The following is a 15,707-nucleotide window of genomic DNA, read 5'->3' as shown; positions in this document are numbered from 1 at the left end:
TATTGTGTGACAATTGAGAAAAAATATATTTTTTGGCTTGTTTGTGGAGCAATATATTCACAATACAGTGCAGTTATACAACAGCTTTGGATGTTGTACATTTAACAGGAGTCAGTTAAATTTCTGACCCATTTCTTTGAAGCAACTGTTGCAACTGTAAAACAATGATGTTGGCCAGCAATAAAATTACCAGCTGCACAGAAAATTCACAGTAAAAAAAAAAGTATTTATTTGACAGCAACACAATTATGGTAATTTTAGCATGATTTTACAACTGGCACATGTTATCCTTTTTGATTGTTGATGAGGATCTTTGTTTATGCCAAGAGAACATTTCCTTTGTTCTGTTAAGAGAGGCTAGAAATGGCATTGGATACTGTCTGAAAAATAATAAATTAAAATCATGATGATCATGTAACTCTTTCTAATACTTTTATGAAAGGCTACGGGGCTGACAACAAAACTGAGTTTATAATGACAATAGTTGTAATTATACCAATTTGGGCAAAAGATGCTGCAGTCTATCAGTGTGATGAGCCAAAGCATTATGGTATGAATGAAAATGGAGAGCTTTGTGGTTGTAGAGTATAATGACTCACAGCAGTGTGCTGCTGCGCTGATGACGAAGTGTTTCCCATCACTGAAATTTCTTGGAGAGACTTAGGAAAACCACTGTGCCCTCAACCATCTCTTTTAAAAAAAGCTCTTTTCCTATTTCCATACACTGTACTGCCGCTGAATACATGGATAAATATCATAATGTGTCAAGCCTGGTACCGTACCTCCTTGTTATCTATTCAAAAGTTGCAGTGCACATTCAAGCTCCCACACCAAAGAAATCTAGTGATTCTGGAGACCCCATGATTCCCATGCAATACCATCAGGCCAGACCTTCAATTTTCAAAAGACTGTACGTCCTGAACCACACAACATTTGCTATGCACGATCATGCTCCAAACAGGAAAAAGAAACTTATTGATGTTAGTATCGATTTAAGTGGCTCCATGTCATTTCTCACCACTTTCCACCACTTTGGCTTTAACAACTATTGCGTTGTCTACCCAGTACAATAATCACTAACAGGTACTAAAGTTCTGCAGGCTATTGCGTGCTTCTTAGGGCCTTGCAAATTACTTATTATTTATGAGTCTTTATTAGATTTATTTTTAGACAGACTGTGTCTCCTTAACTGAACAACACTTGGGTGAATGATTTTTCTAAGAAAATTTGATTTGTTATTTCACAAATTTTATTTAAAAGAGGAAATTAACTCCACCATTCCAAAATGGGATGATAATTAAAGAAAGAGTGAGATGGCCCATGACAAATCATCGGTATGACAATTTAAGACATGTCATTAAGTCATGTCACAGAAATCATTAGTAAGATTTCACAAAAACAAAACCAGCTTTGATTAAGGTTGATTAAGAAAAAGATTAAACAGGATTAGCATGTGCATATCCATGTCAGCCCAGTGGAAACAAATCAGACAATATAATAGACCAATTGTTAATATTTTAATACAATTTGACCTTTAAACATTTAACCTTGCAACATTGCATGAGGTTTAAAATTAAGAATAATAAAAATAAATTATTTCGTCATCTGTTCTGTTGGCTTGAGAATATTTACAACCTTGTTTATGAGAGTTTGAGTTATTTTCTTTACTTCAGTATCTCTATGAGAATCTGGCTCTGTGATGGTCAAAATCTTTTGAGGGTCAGATTGAATGACTGAGTGCAAACAGATTGCAGCTCAATTATTGTTGGTGAATCATAGAAACAAGTCAAGTCAGGTCAACTCAATTTTATTAATATAGCCCAAAATCACAACACAAGTGGCACTTTTCACATAGAGCAAGTTGATTCTGTACTCTTTACAGACCAAACAATCCCCCATGAGATAGCATTTGGCAACAGCGGCAAAGAAAAACTTGTCTTTAACTGTAAGAAACATCAAGCAGAAGCAGGCTCTAGGTGGGCGGCCATCTGCCTTGACCGGGTAGGCTGTAAGGGAAAAAGGGAGGGGGAGAGAGGAGAGAAGTAGTGGTACACTGCTGTTATAAGAACAACCACAGGCAGTTTAACAGAAAATTCACAATCAAATCCCAGAAGTTTCTCCACTTGATGATCAGCCAACCTGCATCTCCAGCAGAGTATACTACAGGTGCCAAGGGGGAAAGATTATGAAGTGTCCAGAGGAAAAGTGGCCTCATAATGGTACATAAGCATGCATTCCAGACAGATTTGGTCTGATAAACCAACACCAAACTCCAACTGTTGCAACTGAGGAACTTAGCTTTCAACACCTGCTTTAACAGATATCTCTACCCTCCACCAGTCTCCATGGAAGACATATATCTGGGACTGTGAAAACATGTGCTGACAGGCATAAGTAAGAAGTCCAGAAGAAGGCATGGGTCATAATCATTTTTCTTCTTATGAAACTACAGTATCATATCTTCTGCACATATTTAACTTCGACATTGCCACATGCATTCAACAAAAGCCTTATAATGTTTAGGTTTGCCTGGTTCCAGTTGTGAAAATATGTCTGTGACTTTACATACCCGTTCCACAATCTTGACAGTTGTTTTGGGATATATTTAGCCTTTCAGTCTTGTAGTGTTGTGTGTTACGTTGATCCATTTGTGGCCAATGATAAACACACTAGGAGTCAAGCAATAGACTTAGTAATCTTTTTAAGTTTATCTAAGAAGTTAACAAGTATGGCTCCACTGGCAAAGACAGCAATGGGTGACTGAACATTTTCCACTTTGGCCACTTGATTAAGACAATAAGAAAATATCTAATCTCTCATGCTAATTAACATCCCGACCGCAAAATACACAAAGGATTTAAAAGGACTCCTAGGCAATTTGGATTTAAGCCGACTAGCAGAATGATGAACACATTTCTGGATCTTTGTTAAGACCCATCACCTTTTAAGGTTTGGCTTTTAATATCTGTGTTGATGGCATGGATCACCAGAAATGCATGGCTGTGTTTGTGTTTTCTTTGAAACAGAGAGACTCCACCTGGCATAGCTGCCAGCTTTGAGATTTGAACAGTGGAATGACATACTTACACACTTTCTCTCATTTACATACAATATTCTGCTGTGGGAAAACGGTGGGGTACAATAATAAAGTTGCAGCCAAAGGGGCAAAAATAATTTATGATGATCCTCGATGATGTTTATATCAAATACGCACACTTTCTACCGCTTTGAGGATTTATTATGGTGTACACAATGAATTGAGAACATATGGCATTGCTTAGCTGCCAAGTGTTTTTTTTTTTCCCCCTACAGCTCACTATCCTCGAGCTCAATGAGGAGTGGTGAGATTGCTAACATCGAATGGGGATGTTCACACAAAGGTGCGCAGTCACACAGGAATTAGTGATTAATGTGCCTTCCACAGCTAAAGCTCTTACATTTCCCTTATTATCATTATCATTTCTATTCAGTACACACCACAAATGCACCCAAATATTTTAGCTGGGAAAAACATCTATTTAACTTTCCACATTAAAACTTTTATATAAAACTACACAATGGCTCTAGGAACCTTTCTCAGCTGAAAAAATAGACACAGATCTCTGGCAGTGCTTTCTTTATCCTCCTGCTCCTGGGAAACATGGGCTTTTTTTCTTTTTCTTTGTGGTGTGTTGTTTTAATTCTAATCAAGATCTGACTTACACCTGGGATGCCAGGTGAATGTAAGAAACCGCGATTAACTAAGGAGTATTGTATATAACAAATTCTACCGACCCTGAAGACTGGAATTGAAAAGCACAACAAAACAAAAATATCAACTGTGCACCTGTTTTCACTGTCATTGCATGTCCATACACTCATTGACATGTCTATAGGTACCCTGCCATACAATGTGTGAACAACTTTGAACTGCCTTTGAACAACTATCATGAGACTACGCTAATTGGGTTTGTCATGTGTGCCCTTTTTGGCTGCATGTTTCCAGTTCAATTCCTTGTTTCTGTCATGTTTCAAACAATAAGTCTATTGATTCAGTCATTGATGAAATTGGTAAAATTCGGAAGTGACTGGAAGCTCCAGTCACCTTTCTGCTCTACAATTGAGCCCTAGCTGGACCTTTTCACTGCATCACAGTTGGTCTGTATCGTAAGCATATCAAAGTGATTTATGACGGTCTGTGTAAATTGAGGCAAAATATGGCCACTTTGTGAATTGCTTGTGACACTGGAAAATAAGAATGTGCTTTAATAATGTTCTGAATCGTATTTGAGTTTCCTGCAGCATTTTCCCTGATTCTTAACTTTGGGATAAGTTGTGGAAAAAGCTCAGGGCTAGTTTAGTCACCACATGGGAACATGAGAAGTTTATATGCCCACCAGGCGGCTGGTTATTTGTCAGTGGTCTCACAAATGGCTGCAGGAGCCACAAGTCTTATAAAATAAGTAGCTGAATAATTAAACATAATTTAAACAATATAAATCAGGCGGTGAAGGCGAGAGATTGGTAATGAGAGAGATATGGTGTACAACATACACATGAAAAAAGAATATTGTCAAATAATAATGTAGCCATGGTGGATAATTGAATGAATGAAACAATCTGCAAATCAGTGCACTGACATCATAATAGCAGAAGGTAATAAAGGTTTTTACTGAACAGAAAAGTTCAAATTCATCAAAAGCAAGCCTGAAAGCATTTTAAGGCGTTTCCTGCCCAAATTACCTTTTATTTTCTGCTATAAACAATTTTTGTGTCATCTCAACCAACATAGACTGCATTTCTCTCTGCACACTCATTTTGTGGTTGGGTCAGGAGCTATGGTCTTTTTTCTGCTGGCTGTTTACATGTGGGTGTCACAGACAGGCGTGAAAGAGCCTCTCCAGCTTCCATTATACAATCACGTACGGTATGCTTTGTTGTGCACTTCATTTGTCTGCAAGCAGTTTGTTCACTTCACAGGTCAAAGTATACAATGCTTGAGTGTTGTGCATTTAAAAGAGAACATTTGGAAACATAGTGCATTACTTTGATATGAAAAATCAGTTTGAAAAGAGTCACAAATGAAAATGTCAACAAATGTGAGTGTGCGAATGTGTATGTATATGAATGGATGTTGAGAAAGGAAGGCACAGCTGACATAACTGTAGTATGAACATGGTAAATGTTTTTATTATAATTTAATGGAGTTGCATTAAACATTTCCAGACATGTGCCTCATGTAAAACCGAGTAGGAAAACTGAAAGGAAGGCGGCTCATCCTTGCCTCATACACATAATGTTGCTTAATGCAACTGAATGGGAGTAAGGAGCTGATTAGACCTCATTTGATGTGTATGCTGTGTGTGTGTGTGTGTGTGTGTGTGTGTGTGTGTGTGTGTGTGTGTGTGTGTGTGTGTGTGTGTGTGTGTGTGTGTGTGTGTGTGTGTGTGTGTGTGTGTGTGCAGACTGTGCTTGATTGACATCCCTCTTTTTGTCCCTCTTTGTCTTTCTTACTATTTCATTCTTATTTTAAGCTCACCAAAGGTATCTTATAAGTTTGGTAAATAAGCATGGTGCCCTTATGTAATGCAATTCATAGTACCACCCAACTTTCACATGTGCAGAGCTCTAATTAGACAGAATAAGTGAAAACACCTGTGTGGCGGTGCAGGGTCTTAAATGTACCGTAACTACATAAAGTTGTACGTGTTATTTTGGTACTTCATTTCATGAATTTATATAAAGTTAGACATTTAAATCTTACATGACAGCCAGTGTAGGAGATGTATTTTGCAGATTGTTTAAGCTTTGCTCTGCAATTGTGCTGTGTGTGCTTTTTTTTCTTTTCAGTTGTACTAGCTGTATACGTGTACAATATGACACACAAATACACACTGTTTTGTCTGGATTCTTGGGTGCCATTCTTCATCTCTGCCCTGGGTTCGTCCAGTCCAGTAGGAGGACTTCTATCGTAAATCAAGGCTCTACCCAGCAACAGTGTGGTGAGAGTGGTGGGAGCCAAGTAGTTTGAACTTCACTTCTCCAGCCGGGCGTCTGGAACAAGCCCAGCTACTGAGAGAGCTCTCAACAAGAGCGGTCTACTTCAAGTGGAAAGTATTTTAGCCTACAGTCCCATCTGCTTTCACTTTGATTCCCCATCTAAATAGATAGTGTCTACAGCGTATAGACAATTATGTGTTTTACACTGTAATTCACTTCAAAAATATTGATGTTATGGAGATTTTCTCTCATCATCATAAGCTGTTCACTATGCAAGGTCTGCTTGGAACTTGGAGTAACACGCCCGGCATCTCATAAAATGTATGGCTCATAATTGCAAAACTTTTTATTGCTCATAGGAAACGATTAAGGTTGAAACTTTAAACTCAGACAAGAATGTCATTGATATCCTCAGAAATGTCTTGCTTGTTCCTTTGAGTCCCCTACATAAAAATAGATTTTAGTGTTGCCAGAAAAATAACCCACATGAGGAATGAAATTTAATCTCACACATAATGCCGGTACATATGGACAACATAAAACATTTTCATTTGTGTATGTGTGTGTGTATGTATTACGGTGGGCTTTGATGGCTGGTGGCATTAAATATCACAGCATCCATCCCTAAGAGCTGATATAAATTCATTACTAGTCATATTTAATATCATAGTGTCTTAGTAGAGCAAAACACTACACCCTCTTTTATTCTTTAAACAAAAGACACAATATAAATGAAAGAAAAGCAATCCCAATCCTCTGCAGCAAATAGTCAATGGAAAATGTTTGCTAAAGCTAAATTGCAAAAACGGAATAGTAACATTCTCTTAGATTTAAACGAAAGTGATAGAGCCTAGTCAGACCACCATTCATTATAGCAACATGTTGGACCAAAATAATTTAACGGAGTGTCTATTTGCACCCCTGGTACAAATAGCCTCGGCCACACAGCTGAGCTACGTTGCATAACAACGTGAAAACATGGCGGACATTAATCTTCCACGCAGAAAATAGAAAAGGGCGAATTTAGAAAGGTTTCATCTCTAATGTTTGTTCTAAAGACATTTCTGGCGGGAAAGTTGTATTATATTTTCATAATCTTTCCTCAGTGAATGCATACAAGCGTCAGTTTGTCAGTTAGAAATAATTTGTCGCCAATATCTATCCGTATTAGCAAACATGTTGGGCTGTCACATCACTTCATAGAACCGGAGAGGTGGCGTAATGGGTAGCATGTCCGTCATTAGTGCAAAAGACAAGGATTTGAGTCTTTGCAGCAGCAGTTATTTGTTGATAATGTTTTCAGCGGAAAAACCCTGCTGCATTTTCATAACTTTGTTAAGTAAATGCATACAACCGAAAATATCTGAATTAAAACCTTCAGGTTGTTATATGATGGAAATCAAATCTTGACAGATAAGTCTATGGTTGCCATGGATACCAAATACATTTCAGACCTCTGAAGTCTCAGGCATTGGTCGTGAGACACGAATTTCAAGCTGCTCTCACGCTCACACGCCACACCTGATATTTATTCACGCCGGGAAGTGATAGCTCTCACCGGACAGAAATTATTATATTATATACAGAAGAGAACAGCGACTTATATTTATCCCGCTGTCCTGGGGGGATACGGGAGTCTATCTCCAGACGCTCCCCTCCGACACTCAGTCCCGCAGCATGCACTCCTAATTGTACTGGGTTGCAAATAGCATACATTGATATTTGCACCAAGACGGGTGCAAATAGAACACTTTGCTATATATACCAGAGTACAAATAGCATCCACTTCTAATTGTACTGGGGTGCAAATAGCATTCATTGATATTTGCACCATGGGTGCAAATAGCCTTTGCCATAATTTAATTTCAATAAAATCACCAACATCCCTTGACAGTTCTGAGTTGTCTGGTCTTAAAGCAAAGCAAAGATGGAGGACACTAACATATTAACTGTATTGCACCATCCAATTTTATACCTGCTCTGCTCCATCAACTAGCATTTGATGCCTGTAGAGCTTTTCATATTAATTTTGTCATGAATGAATCCAGCCAAAGAATATGCAAACATATACAGTATGTCACCAAGCATCCAACACAACATACTTTATGAGGGAAATGCAAATGAATTTTGCTGTGCCTCTTTCTAGTGTGGACAGGTTCTTACTTTACCATTTGGAGCATCTCTAAAGTATCTGGAAACCCTAACCCTAGCCTGACCCCAATCCTTTAACTTTATTCCCATCATATCTAATTGAATATCTGTGGTTTTGCACTGTTGCACATCCTGTAACTCTTGCCTGACACATTAATACATGTATCTCTGTCCATCAGTAGCCAAAGAAAATGTTACTCAAGAAATAATCCCATAAATTTCTGTGATTCAGGTGGAAGTGGAATGTTAATATTCCCATGCTGCTAAATTCCTAACACATAATTAAAGAGGCGGCTGTCTTCACTGCTGATGTCTTGGTGTGTTGCCCTACACAAAATGAGTTTGTGCCTGGACCTGAGCTTTACGAATCCTGTAATATTTAACCCATTTGCAATCCTTAGAATAGATTTTCAAACTATTAACAGCAACACCAACCTCAGGTGACCTCATTGACCTGCAGGATTTCATGTTGGACAAGACATGTGGGAGGGCTGTTACCTACATATTTAGGGGTAGGTCAGGTTTGATTATCATTATATCTATTTGGCAAGACTAGAAAGGAGTCCAACGTATTGGTAGTGTCCCACCCAAGACCCAGATGCCGCAAGATACAGATCAAAGGAAGATGTAGCAGGCCAAATAATGTAATGAAAGTATAAATAATGTAATATTATATTTATTAAACATTGAACAGGAATAAAGATTTGATGATGACTGACTTGAAAAGTTATCTGCAGTAAAGATCTCGGCTGAGATGCTAATTACTGCACACGCTGTTGGTGGAGGAGTCTGTCTGAACTTTGACCATGCAAAGTAATGTGCACAGTCAGCTATTTCTGGCTAGCAAAGCTGCTCATGAGATCAATGATGAGACCGTAATGCTGTAGGTTAAAGGAGGTTGTTTTTTTCTCATCTTGTATTTAATTGATATTTTAAATAATTGTTCAATCTTTGCAGAGTAAGCCTTTCTTCTTAGTTGGCATAGGAGTGCAATGACTGCAGTATTACCACCAGTTTCCCTGTCAACGCTGTACTGCAGGGCACTCTACAATTTGTTTTGCCTCTGCTTCCATTCCCTCTCTGCCCGACTCTGCTTTGATTGGCTCTAAATCAGTCAATTCATGTTTAAAGTGTAACTTAATCCAAGGCTGAAAAGCAGTGTTTCACTGCCCTCTGTGGTTAAAAGTTCCATGCCTGTTCCACCTCTAACCACTGCTAGCATCAGTGAGGGGTGTGATCAGAGGTTGGTGTCATTAACTCTTTTATATGGAGACCATCAAATAGAATTTTTCCTCCAACAGACACCAATTGCAAAAGGCTCACTAAGATTTAAATTGTGTGCAAAAGCTACCGCAGAGGTTCATCTGAAATTCTATTTTTATTTTTATTCCATTAGATAAACATATGCACTTATTTTAGGTTTGACTCTTGAAAGGGTTGACAAGTTAAAGTTATTTCTGTGAAACCGATTTTAGAAACCTGTATGTGACCTATTTTACTTGAAACGACACATATTGAAAGAAAACATAAAGTGTAAGAAAAAGGTAGGTAAAATCTATAGTAGGTACAGCATGGGTGCAATATATACTTGGTCTGATAGGGAATTTGAAGCATGCAGAGTTCAGGCTGAACGTCTTAGTGTTGTTAAAACCCTGAGTTCTCCTCTCTTGGATTGTGTAGATGAGAAAGTGGTGCTCTGATTTGCAAGTCTGGTTTAAAACTTCAAAGAATATCTTTGGTATTCACAGAGGAGGTGAATCCTGATTCTCCCTTAAAGCCCATGGAAAAAGCTTAATAGGCTCATTCCTCCATTACAGAGGTTTATAGATAGCCATTTCCAAGGGTTAGCAGCCTCTTTTTGACGCCATTTTTTCTTCTGAAACTTTTAATTGAAACTGAGTACACCACATGGTTCCACATGCTTCGAAATAGCTCAAGAATACACCCTTGAGACATTTTATGTTCAGCTGACCAGAGCTGTCCAACCCACATTGTCAGTCACATTAAACTGTTGTTTGGAAAACATTTCCTGATATTTAGACATACTGCTGAATGGTTTATCACTCAAGGATACCACAAGAAGTGGAAAGCAGCTGACACTGTTTTTTCTGTACAAGTTTAACTTAAATGTAATTTGAGACTGAAAAATAGACGTGTTTTCAATAGAATGCTTTAATCTATTACAGCTTTACTACACACATGCTTTCATTTCTATGTCACGCAGCCGGACATAAACCCAATGCCTCCTCACACTGGTGACTGGATGCAAAGCAGTTGCACTTACATGTCTATCATTAGCCCACAGAGCTCATATGCAAGGTGCTGCTTGCTCAAGGACATTTTGAAAAACAGAGAAACCAAGCATCAAAACACCAATCCTGTCATTAAAAGATGAACTTTTGTACCACAGCTGCCCTGAAAGTAAACATTTCAATAAATGGATTTTGTTTTGGAAGTCACAAAAGATGAATGCAATAAATTTGTTTCATTAATGACATCATTTGTGTCCTTGCAAAAGTACCATGTGGGTAAAATAAATAACTGGCTTTCCTGCGTTTGCAATTCAGAATTTAAGAGTGCAAAGCAGAACTAGAAGGATCTTTGATACATTTATTCTGCTAGTCATGCTTTTATGGGAAACATGAGAAGAAAGACGAGAATGTGTTCATGGGGACTAATGAACATGGAGTTAAGCTACCTATATAAATATTAAATATACCAGTTCACTACAGTTATTGTACAATACCAGTTTAAAATGGTTCCCCTGAAGTAGATTCTTCCTAAAAGTATCAGGCTTCAGAATCCTAATTTCAAACAGATTTACATATCACTTTGAACACCGCAAGACACCATTCAAGATGTACTGTGCCTCATAAAATGTGTAGAAGCCTGGCAAAGGTTGTACCATTCGTGCACTGCAGATAGGCTCTGTACTTGAGCCATTAACAGACACAGACACATCTGTGAAGCAGCTTATACCTTAATGAGTGGCAGAGTTTGGTATGTATATTTGGTGTGTAGCACTATGGATAAGGTACCAGGTTGAATAGACTCAGAGGGCCTTTACTGAGTGTGACAGAGGGTGAAAACAGATCTTAATCAATACACATCGCTCGGCTCCACATCTGCTTTGTCACATCTTGCCTGTTGCTGTGATTTAGGGTGTAGGACGCCTACAGGTGCTGTTCTACTACTGAATGCTAGAGTCATGTCCCATGTGATAAAGAAAGGAAAGAATAACAAAGGTCACTCATACTACTGTACAGGACTTTTTCTGCAACTTGTGCTTCTTTGTCTTACTTGCTGAAGATTTTTTTCAGTATTAATGTAATAAAAACTTTATCGTCCTGTAAAGCTGCATAATATGAGCATGGCAACCAGTCTTGGAAAACAAACATACTATACATCAAATATTGTAACCTTCAGTGGAACTAAATAGATTTTAAAGTCTTCATAGCACTTCTGTTTTGCACTGTGCCCATTTGATCAGGTAAGTTATATATTAAAAAAACTTCAGAAACGTGTTCAGTCGATTTGTTAATTATGTTAATTAAAATGTAGGTGATAAGCCATTAAGCTTATCCTTATCCCTTTATCTTGCAACAGGCATGCTTTCTGTTCAAGAGGCATAGCGGGGAAGATTTGGGAGGATCTGAATACATATCCTTGGCAGATGTCCCTGATGTAGTTAAAAGGCCCCACACTAGCAAATGAGAGCTGTTTAGAAACGGCAAATACTTTGGATATTGTTGAATGTTGTAAATCTCTCATCAGTGTTGCACTGCTTTTCAGAACTGAATTAACAAATATAAATGGTGGTGCTCATATTTGCAATAAAAGGTAGAGGTGGATATGTTTAAACTTTTACTGGGAGTCACACTCTCCTTTGCCAAAGTGCTAGAAGTGAAACTCAGCCAATTGTCAAACCTTTTCAAATGAACTTTTTTGGATTCCTTTTTGGTTGCAGAATGGTGCACTTTGTATCCTCTTCAATAACTGAGGCATCCTGAGAGTATGCTAATCCGGTCTACACAAGTTCATCAAAGTATTCTGTGTAAAGAACTACAGAGTATAACCTGTTTCTGTTCTTGGGTTCTGTACATTTACAATCAGAACTGGGTTGATTTTGTGAGCATTTTTAAGAGCTCACTCAAGATGAGGATTAAGATTTCATATTCAGGAATTCTGTATGTCTTCTCCTCTATTAACTGTATATAATAATGACAAATATACAATTAGTGCCGATTTAAAGTGTATAACGAATCCTGTTTGGTGTCATTATCAATGGTTTGTAATTGCCTCCTAACTATGGCTGCTTTTGCATTCCCAGTAGTCTGAGGAAGAGGAATCTCTGTTTAAATTGCCTCTCTGAGGTTGTTTCTTCCATGTGAATGAAGTGAAAACAAACATTAATTTGAGGCTATACAAATTAATTACCTTGACATGACATGATGGTAAAGGGGAAGCTGCACCGCAAAGCAAAGTCATCCTTTTACAATTCAGTCACCATTCCAGCCCATGCACTTACAGGCTTTGGATAATAACCAAAAGACAAGAATGCGTACAGCTGATGGAGACAACCTGCGGAACACCCGGGAGATGCTGGAGAGAATACATCTTCCAGCTGGCCTGGCTGGGAGAACCTTGACATCCCCAAGGAGGAACAAGAGGAACTTCCTTTGCTTATCCTTTAGCCACTGCATCCCTGACCCATATAAAGGAAAGTGGACATAAATGACTGGAGAAAATCCCTTTTTACAGTCCTGCATTAGAGCTGTCGAAGGATGTGTTGTGCATATCCACAAATCACATATATTTGTATAGATTTCCAATAATTTATTTTACAGTAGTTTTATATTACACACACCCTTTCTTTAAATGCCATATTGTTTTCTCTCAGCAGTCACCACTGTCCATAATCGGAGATGTTGCATGATTACATCATGAAGTGGAATATATGCAGCAGCCTGAACAGATCTAAAATGCAGAGATACAATATGATCAATCCTGAATCTTCTGGCTCATCAGCTATTATGTGAAGGAATCACATTTTTTGTATGTCTGAGAAAATCAGCCCAGAGAAGCAAAGTATTATAGACCACAATACATTTTCAAGGACTAAATTGCCCCCTTTTGTTGTAGTGCAGCAGTAATCGTGGATATTGCTATGCATTTTTGACTATGTGCAATTCAAATGAAGAGAGTAATTGACAGTGTGCTCAGTTTCCTTGGGTCTAAGTTCTGTTAAGGGGTGCTTTATGGCTCAAACTCCAGATTTCACTCTCTTCAGTCTGATTTCAAGAAATACTTGTGTGGCTATTATAACTTGTTTTCATTATAACAGGCTCTTGAAAAGGTTGTATATTTATATACATACCAGTATATATATGTAGTTATATTTAACATTGAGTTAAAATATCTTCATATAGAGGTCCTAATTGATGGTTTGAGAAAAAGCATGAACGTAAAGTGAATGAGATTGCAAAATTGGAGACCTGTAAAACAGAAAATTGCATGACAAAGTCAGTAAACAGTATAAAGCAACTAAACAACTGCCCTTTCGTGCATATCCTGACCGCAGCCTCTGTGTGCCAACCAAAGGTAGCGTTCATGAAAACAAAATTAACAACTGCTTTTACACTTCAGTGAAAATGCCAACAAGCTCTTGTGGGATTTACGATTCTTAAATTGCCCCCTCAGTTTATTTGCGGCCTGTGACTGGTTGTCCCTCTGATTATGCAGGTGAATTTAATTGGAAACATCAGAGGAATAGCAAAGCCTGTAATTTATTGAGAGGTATTGCTCTCACGCCATATCCAAGGTCATTGTGCTCACTGCCACAAAGTTGGTTTGTATTCAGGGGGATATATGTCTTGAAACTAAAAAAAGAACTTGTGCTTTTAAAATGTTTGAGATGTCAACACCTCTCAACACCTGGACTCCACTGGCCACTATGCCAGGGTCCTCTTCATAGATTTTAGCTTTGCCTTTGACAAAATTCAACAGCATTTGATGATCAGCAAACTTGACCATCTCCTCGTTCCACCTCTCCTCATCTTTGGATTCACAGTTTCCTCAGTGACAGAACACAGTCAGTCAGGATTGGTACCATTACCTCCACCATCATCGTCTTCAACACAGAAGCCTCACAAAGCTGTGTTCTGACTCTCTTTCTATGCACACTCTACACCAGTGACTGTCTTAGCCCCTCCCCCATTTCAAAATACTTAACATATGACTCAGGCATATTGCCCTCCTCACAAACGAGGAGTCAGTCACAGCCTAACAACTTCACCCGGTGGCACACAGACAGTCCCCTCCTCCTCAACATCACCAAAATGAAAGAGATCGTCTTTGACACCTGCAATAAACTCGCCACCCCTCATTGCTCCACTTCTATCAACAACCAGCCAGTAGAGATGGTGGAGAGCTTAAGTACCTCGGCATCATCATGGACAATACAGTGAGCTTTGATCACCACTTCACAGACGTCCATAAATGTTGCCAACAAAGACTCTCTGCCATTTGCAAACTTAGGGCTCTCTCAGTCAAACCCCACCTCCTGTTCCTTCTGTATTGAAGTATTATTGAATCCATCCTCCTGTATTGCACCTCCTGCTATTTCACCATGCTCACCCTGCCACCACTCACAGTGCACTGACCATGGAACATGACCCCTGCCACACCCTAAACCCATGTTTCACCCTCCTCCCCACCACTCTGCAAAAAAACACACTTTGGGAGGAGTTTTGTTCTCTCAGTAATCACTGCCTTAAATAGCCTGGGCACAATATCACAGACTTGTGTGTTGTGATGTTCATGTTTGTTTATATCCTGTTTTGAGTGTTACTTTTTTTAGTGTTTGATTGCGTACAGACTGTCAAAGCAAATATCCTCTATAGGGGACAATAAAGAATGAATCAGACTGAGTCACCCTTACTAAATAATACCCTGAAGTTTGTTTTTGTTTTCCTTTTCATGTTTTAAGATATGACTTTTCTCAGTTGTTTGGGATCTAATTTAAATAACAGAAATCCAGCTCTGTGTTTTCTCTCACATGAAGGCTTTCAAAATGTAGAGGTTAGGAACATTTTTTAACAAAGGGTCTTTATGTAAGCAGTGATTCATTTAAGAATACATCTGTCAATCAAAATAATGTCTCATGTCATTAGAAGTCTGATGTACCCTTTAAACCACTCATATCTATACTATTATTCCCTGTAATCTAAACCTTTTCAAAGGCTCAATTTATAATTAATCTCAGAAAAAGAATATTAATTAAAGGGAGAGAATATAAATATTTATTATTCCTGATTATGTGTTGTCTTTTCAGACATTCCACAATTGATGTTCACAGCATCCAGTGATCCATTATGAAGACGAATCACTGTTTCTCTGTAAGAGCATTGATTAAACCACCAACTGGGATAAAGGTTTATAGACTGTTTGAAATGGCACATTAAAGGCAAAAAACAAAATTACTTCCATATGCTCTATAATGTAAAAATTGAGCACTGTTTGTAATTCCCATGGAGTAGTGATGCAGGCAACACTGCTTTTAACTATGTTATTCTGGA

The sequence above is a fragment of the Scomber scombrus genome, chromosome 5 (genome assembly GCF_963691925.1).
Source record: "Scomber scombrus chromosome 5, fScoSco1.1, whole genome shotgun sequence".
In the NCBI taxonomy this organism is placed as follows: Eukaryota; Metazoa; Chordata; class Actinopteri; order Scombriformes; family Scombridae; genus Scomber; species Scomber scombrus.
This window is presented reverse-complemented; position numbering follows the sequence as displayed.